Raw genomic sequence first — 8193 nt, 5'->3', positions numbered from 1 at the left:
TCTTTATGAGTAGATGTAATTGTTATTATGTGGCTTTAATGGTTGTTCTATTATTGTAGATTATCTAGTTATATGTTGGTCATAAGCATGGTTTTACGACGATTTTAAGTATGGCTCTTATCACCTTTTAATTGATGAATGATTGGTTAATGAATGCATGACCTAATTGGTACTATTGCGTCTATTGTGAGAAGGCACTAGTTCTTCTTGGTAAACCTCAGATAAGTTTCAAATATCCATGTTCAGATATGCATTCATGACCCGTAGGTTGCATTTTCACTATGTGTTTAATGGAATGACTATCATGGTTAGACTTGGTTAGGTCAAGTCCTTGAGTAAGTTTTGTGTTAGAGGATTTGTCTCTATGTTATTTATCATTTCTGGAAGTTTTATCAAGTTCTTGGCAGGGATTTGGATCCTAGCTTTGAAAAAGTGGCTTAAATCTCACAATCCTTGGCACAGAACTACCTAAAAGAGACTACAATCACTAGGAAGCAGGCATGTGGGAGTGATTGCGAAGGTTATAGTAGCTTCGAGGCCCTATCATGGGAGTGACTAGGGGTATAGTTCACTAAAAAACTAAATTTATCTCAGGGGTTGGACACCTGGAATGGTTGGTTGGTTCTTGGGGGTCCTGTAGCACCTAAGGGAAGTCAATAAGGTCTTTTTTGTCAGCTCCATTTCCTTAAGGTCATATAAGAGGTTGAGTCATGTCATAGTAGCCCCTAATCTCATGTTTACCCCAGGAAATATGGTGAAAGTGGGTAGATATGAGAGGAGGCGTGTTATAGAGTGGTATCAAAACATGGTTCAAATACTTGGACCTAATGGGTTAGGTGCATGTGGTTGTGCATGAATTTTCATGGTTATGGTTGTCATGTATGAGGTCATGGTATGAAGTTGGTATTGTCATGCATGATGTTGATTTATTGATATGATTATGATTATACATGTACATGCTAATGTGGACTAATTTTGCAGATGAGATAAGCCTCCCCTAAGCGTCATTGAGGTATGATTTTGATTATGGTATCTTTATGGTCGTGTGACATGGTACAATTGCACGAAGAAGAGAATCAAAGATGATGAGTAAAATGATAGACTACATTTCATGTGACACTCCCTACATATCAGTTGGGCAGCAAGCAGATGAGTATTCTCTTGATATAGCAAATACATTGAGGAGTTTGAAGGCATAAATAAGTAGTTGAAAAGCAGACAATGATAGGTTGGTTGAGGGTTAGGAAAGACTTGAAAGGGCTCAGGAAAAGAAGGCAGAGGTTAATGTAGTCATCCTTCAGAGTTTTCCAGACTTACAGAGACAGGGATAGTTAAGGATTAGTCAAGAGCAGGAAGAGAATACTAATAGAGCCTATTGCAGTAGGTCTCAGCCAGGATACATGTTGGATAGAGGGGACACAGTCAAAGGTGGCAGATCATTAGACACACCTCATAGGAGGACTAGTATGTATGGGTATCATTCTAGTTCCTCATCCATGAGATATCATCATCACCACCATCATCCTTATAGGAGGAGTGAGTGCTTGCCTAAGGAATTCAAGAAATTCAAGTGCTTACATTTGTTGGAGAGATGAAGAAGTTAGGAGATGCATAGGTGTGTTTGATTGGGATGAAGAAATTCTTCATATTTCATAACTACTTAGAGACCATTAAAGCCAAAATAGCCACCTTCAGTATTAAAGGGAAAGCAGATATCTGGTGGGAAGATGTGAAGAATGTCAAAATTATTCGAGAGGAAGAGTTGATTTGGGATGAGTTTGAGCAAATCTTCAAGAATAAGTACTTGCCTGAGATATATTATGATGACTTAGTTGAGGAGTTTTATGAGTTACAGTTGGGTTCCATGACAACTAATGAGTATACTAGAAGGTTCCTAGAATTGTTGAGGTATGTTCCTTACCTCAAGGATGAGAAAGCGAAGATTCAAAGGTTCATTAGTGGGTTTCCAGCAACATATAGAGACCAGATTGAGTTTGATGAGCCACGATCATTGGAGGAAGCCATCAGGAAACTGAAGCATTGTTATGAGTAGTCAAAGCGTAAAGTTGAGCCTAAGCATGATTTGAAGGGGAATGAGAAAGTTAAATGGAAGTGGCCAGCGAAGCAAGGAAGACCTCAGGATGCAGGTGAGAAATAAAATGTTTCTCCTTACAATTAGTTTAATGCAGTTGAGAAAGGACATCGTTCACAACCTCAAGAGCAGCAGAACAAATGTGATGGTAGGGGACCATTGCAATGTTGGATATGTGGCAAAGATAATCACAAGAAGGATTGACTATTGTACCAGGGTGGCAAGCCTAAGATATACAATGCTTAGGAGGCACATACAGTTTGGGATGTTGGCCATAAAATTCCTCATATTTATGCAGTTGTGGACAACAATAAGGAAGATCACTAGGCATCCATTATTGAGATGGAAGGTAAGCTTTGTGGTCAAGTTGTTTCTATTTTGATTGACCTTGGATTTAATTATAGTTATGTTAATATTAACCTCATGGATAAGTGTGGTTTTAGGAAAGAAGTGCACGCAAAGTCTTGGTTGGTGCAGTTGGATACATGTACTAAGAAGAGAGTTCATCATTAGGTAAGAGCTTGTGCATTTGAATTGAATGGTATGTTTACATCAACCCATCTGAATGTACTTCCATTAGGTTCATATATTATGCTTTTGGGTATGGATTGTTTGTACCTCCATAGAACCAAAGTAGATTACTATGACAAGGCTATTGAGTGTCTGGATGGTACTTGCAGGTAAATAAGAAGCCTACATCAGTGACGATGATTACAGTTATGTCGAATAAGCGCATTCGCAGAAAGGGGTGTGTACTATTTGCAGTCCATATTTCCAATGACAAGGGAAAGGATGGTGAGGATGCATAAATATTCAAGAGGTACCTTGTATTGCAGCAGTTTTAGGATGTGTTTCTAGTAGAAGTTTCAGAGTTACCTCCACACAGGGAAGTGGACTTTTCTATTGAGTTGGTATTGTTACACACCACATGTGGGTAGTATGAACAGGATTTTTTTTTCTCCTAGATGGTCCTTAGTCAGCATCCAACAGCCCCTTGAAAGCCCCAGATACCTCGATGTTCCATTTTCTCCACCACTTGAGCCAACCATGTGGTCCCTCACCCATCTGTTATGAAGGTATGTTTGAAGGTGGGCCTCCCGAACCCAAAATATGGCTTTTCATTAGTATAGTTGAGTAATTTTCCTTACTTGTCATGGGTCCTTTTGGGCACGAATTGGTGGGGGTTTCAGCGAAAAGAGTTGGTTAGGCTTGTATTCTTATCTCCACTGCCTGATTTTGTGGTTACCCTTATATCCTAGTCCCATGGGATCTCCTTTACTAACCATTTGGATTTTGGGTTGGCACTACATGGGAAATATCGATTTTGGTTGTGTGGTCCCACTTCCCTATACCACCTACATCACTCTCGTTCCACTCATTTTAGCCCCATTCATCTATTTTCCCATATGAGTCCACATAGGGTTAGCATCCACCTCCCCTTGTCGACACCTTGTGTCGGGCCTAGAATGATGCCGCAAAGGTTGATGCACCTAAAAAGAAAAGACAAAGCATAATTAAGCCACTCTCAATAGGAAATGTACCACAAAATGAAAAATATGGTTGAGACATACAAATTTAGCGCGTGGGAAAAAGCCAAACATGAGCTCTACCCTTTTATCCATTGCCATCACCCTAGTTCCTATTGGCCCTATATGAGCCCCCCTATATCATTAAGGAACCGATGATTTCCTAACCCCTTGTGAGAAATGAACCTCCCCACCTTAAGGGGTATCCACTGCTCAATATTACACATCATGCTCTCATCCCCTGGAGCCCTGAGCAGTTATGAAGAAAAATCAATAAAAGGAAAAAGGCATATGAAGAAGGATAGAAAAACAAAGGCTAGGGTAACTCATGTACCATAATTTTCTCCCTCCTACACTCACATACCTAGGTGTGGGTTTCCCTTATTATAGCCACCCATGAACCTTGACATGTGTTTTGGATTATTCCCCTAATCCCTACTCCATTCCATTATTATATCATTTTCCACCTACCACTTAAATGATGTACCATGGACATGTCACCCCCTTCAGAGGTTGAAACCACCTAATAGGGTCCTTGGTTAACCCTCTATTGAGCTTGGAGACACTTGTACATGCCAAAGCCCACTATGGAAGGGCGTGCCACCATGAAGTGACCCATGTTCCCATGACTTGTAAGCTTTATTACTTGAGTATTCTAACGAATTGTCGTATTGGAGGGAAAGGGAACGCATTGGATCTTATGCATGATTGTAGGTGGGTCTTCATTTGGGGCTTGGTCTCCCTGTATGGGGTCTAGCCCTCCAAAGGGCCACATTGGCACTTGTAGGGTGAGCATATATTACTTCATGGATCCCCAACACTGATCATTGATTACTTATATTCCACTTTTTTAGATGAGGATGATGCACCTGGTTCACCATGCCCAATTGACTCCACACTTGCACCATACACTTGGCAGATGTTCCAAGGTCTAGCGAATGTCTCCCGTTGTAGAGGGAGGGCTTACATCACCATCCTATCCCTTACAAATGTTCTACAGACATTTTTGATCCACTTGGAGACCCATGAGGATGTCCTTGTTCCCCCACACCCACTTGGGAGCACCATGGGTTCTTGCTTGGAAAACAAGGGGCCAACCCCTTGTCCACTATGTTGGGAGTCCATTTCTACATCATGGCACCCCTTGGACTTAATTAGGCCTCCTCAAAGGCCCAACGAATCACTTCATTGATCATTTAGCCCTCTTGAGAAGCTTATTCATGTATTATTGAGCTATTTGATGGGCTAGTCACAAAAAGTATTATTATTATGCACATTATTTTATTTTAGGGGCTCAATTAGGCCAATTTAGCTAAATCAAATTCATTAAAGAGTGTATAAAGAGAAGTGAGATGATTGATTTTGATCATAATCACTTGGATTGGGTTAATTTCTCTTGTGAGATTTTCACTATCCTTCTTGAAGGATGAGTTTGGATGAATGGATGAATTTTAATGTTTTGTATCTCTTTCATTTTGTCTTTGAGCTTCACTATTGACATATGTTGATGATTGGATATACTTTTTCTTGCATGTAAGTGCTCTTTTAATGTTATACTTATTACTTGCTTTTGTCACATGCATGTTGCTGGAATTTTCTTTATACTTGGTTGATATTTACTGCTTTTCTAATGCAGAATTGTGGAAATTTGATCTTTTATAGCGTTGCATCATGTCATAGGACATGTATGAATGAGTGAATATTCCTAGATATATTTTGTGTCAAAATTTTATCTTCCTAAGTCATCAAATATTGCAAATCAAAGTATAAAGACCTTGAAACAGTTGTTCTCATGCCCTAACGCCATGCGAAGTTGTTTTTAAGGCCTCATTGACTAAGTGAATCCATTCCAAATATTAAAATCGCCTTGACTCTGTCTCTCCCAAAGGACAAGGCACTAATCCTCTAGAGGTGATCACTCAAAAGCATATTTCTCTCACCTCTCTCTCTTCATTTCTAGGCCTAGCCTCCATAGGTGACCTAGGGCATCAATTTTCTCACGATTCACCATGTTGTAACTCTCAGAGACAATTACTGGTTGTGGGGGAACCAGTGCCTGAGACATCTTAAGATTGACGAGAATTATTAAAATAAGTGGCTGGAAGGATAGGTCATGAGGGCTTGCAGCCAAAAATTCTAATTATGAATACCCTATCATTCCAAAACATAATGGCCAGAGAAACTCTAAGAGTTGTAGGGTCTTGGACTAAAGTAGTGATTTGAAGAAAATAAAGATGACATAATTTATACACAGTAAAATAATAATGTGAGCATAACTACTATAGAAAGAATGTTGAAAGACGAAGAAGATGTGAATCAATTTACGACATGGTGGAGTGCCCTTTAAGGCTTATTTAAATAAGTTTTGCATGTACTCTCTATTGAAAAGCCAACATTAGTAAATCTACTGAATAAAAGAAGCCAACAACTTCATTACACTCATGCTGAAAGAGGTAAAACATTAAATGAATGAATAAAAACACAAAGAGGAAAACATGACTGCAACTACACAAAGTTGGAATCAAATTGCAATATATTATTCATACTTCAGAGAGATTTTCTGATTAAACACCTAGTCATGAGGACTAGACTTCAAACACTCCCCTGTCTAAATTTTCCACCTTTTATTTTTCCCATACTCTAACTGCCCGAGAAATGGTTACAAAATTAATTTGCAGAAAAATACATAAATGTTTATTCCTTTTCACCAGCAAAGACTCCTTCTGGTATGTGAGGTTTATTTTAATTTCGGAGTATTATATGTATATTATAAAATCTCCCCCACCTTTCGTTTTAAAATATATGAGCCTTTTTGTTTTACCAAGTTTTACCCTTCGGGCTCCGAAAATAATTTTCTGCGAAGATATATATATATATATATTATTGCTTGAACATGAGGAAATCCAATGCCAAACCTAAAGTAGTTGTTGTATGTCCCTATTTGGAGATGACATGTTTTTTCTTTTGCATTCGAAGATGTGTGGGCCCCATATGCTTGGTCACGTATACACTAACAAAACCACATACAATTCATTGAAAACCACCATCTGCTTACAGGATCACCTATGGCAGTTTCTAGAAGTATGAAGTTTGAGAAAACTGCCCCCGGGATCACTCCACCGCTTAACTTTCGAGCATGTAGTGTTGGCGGAGTTTCATCGATCTTGGGCACAAACAATAAAGGCCATCGATTCCTATGGGATTTTCCAGAATAATAATCCTGTTTCTTTTTCATATCTGGCTTCAAGGTAGATATCTCTATATTGAATCACTTTCATCATAGTGAATCATCCATGTTTTTTATCTAGCTTGGTAACCCACTAGCAGAACCTGACAATCCCCTCTATTAAATCGATACAGTTGCTGATACAGTTTTTATTTCTAATTCTCTAGATCAGGTAAGATAAATTCATCCTTTTGGTCCAATCAAACTGGCCGTAATAATGTTGGATCAAGAGTGTCAGAATTGTTATAAGGTATGTAAAGGTGCTGAAAATAAGCTAAAACCATCGTGATACCTCAAGCATCTCCATAGATTTTCCCTTTCGAAAGAATAAGATCATTTCTGCATCTCACGGATAGGAAATTTATAATTCAATTCAGAGCTTCCCTAGCTGGAAAATCAGGGGCCTCATTTCATAAGGCGTGCTCTTCTAATAAACCCTTCAGTGAACATTGAAAGAGAATCGTTGTTGTCTTTCGAAAGATCGTTCCTTACTTATTGGACTCGCATGATGCACTCTTCCCAAAATTTGACGAAAATCTTCATTAAAAGCGGTGGCCACTTTTATTTATAACTGAAACAGTGGGCTCTATGGGATCGATCTTCCATATCAATTTTTATTTGCAAGATTCCGGAAAATCCTTTTTCTTTCTCCATATGGGATAGCAAGTTGTTGCCTCTGCGGTTCATAGTTATAATTATAGCTCATGCCAAATTCATCATTTGAAGAATTCATAACATATGTATTCAGCTCGACATTGAGCACATCTTGTAGAAGACGTGTAGGAGGCTGTAGATATAAATATAAATTGGAAACTTTGGAAGTGCGTCCTTTATCCCATATGATTCGGATTTAAACAGGAATGCAACAAAATACAGAGATAACCATATACACAAAGATGCAGTGGAAATAATACTTCATTTCATTAATGTAAAATACTGAAATATGCTTACAACAGAAATGGAAATAAACCAGCTAGGGTGATGGTAGCTTATCTCTGAGAAGAGATGTGGTGGCTACATGCCTCTAAACTGTGTTACAATGAGGCTTGAAGGCCTATTTATTGTTGAGAAACAATGGAAAACCCTAAACATCCAAAAACCTAACCCTAGAAGATGAAACGTCAAACTGTGGGCCCTGTTTGGGTAAATTGATACATCAAATTCCCCGGGTCGTAACTTTGGCATATGATCTCCGTTTGACGCACACAGTATATTGTTAGAAAGATCTATCGGAGAACTACAACTTTGGGAAAAGAAACATCAGTCCATGGACTCATGTTGCTCCCAGTTTTCCAAAAAAGCATCGTTTAGGGCCTTAAAACGGCTCCGAAAGTTTAGGACCCGAAAAA

Source organism: Pinus tabuliformis, chromosome 9 (genome assembly GCF_031772625.1).
Source record: "Pinus tabuliformis cultivar Carrire ecotype Pingquan chromosome 9, CPIR1, whole genome shotgun sequence".
Classification (NCBI taxonomy): Eukaryota; Viridiplantae; Streptophyta; class Pinopsida; order Pinales; family Pinaceae; genus Pinus; species Pinus tabuliformis.
The sequence above is the reverse complement of the archived record's forward strand: the minus strand, read 5'-3'. Positions refer to the sequence as shown.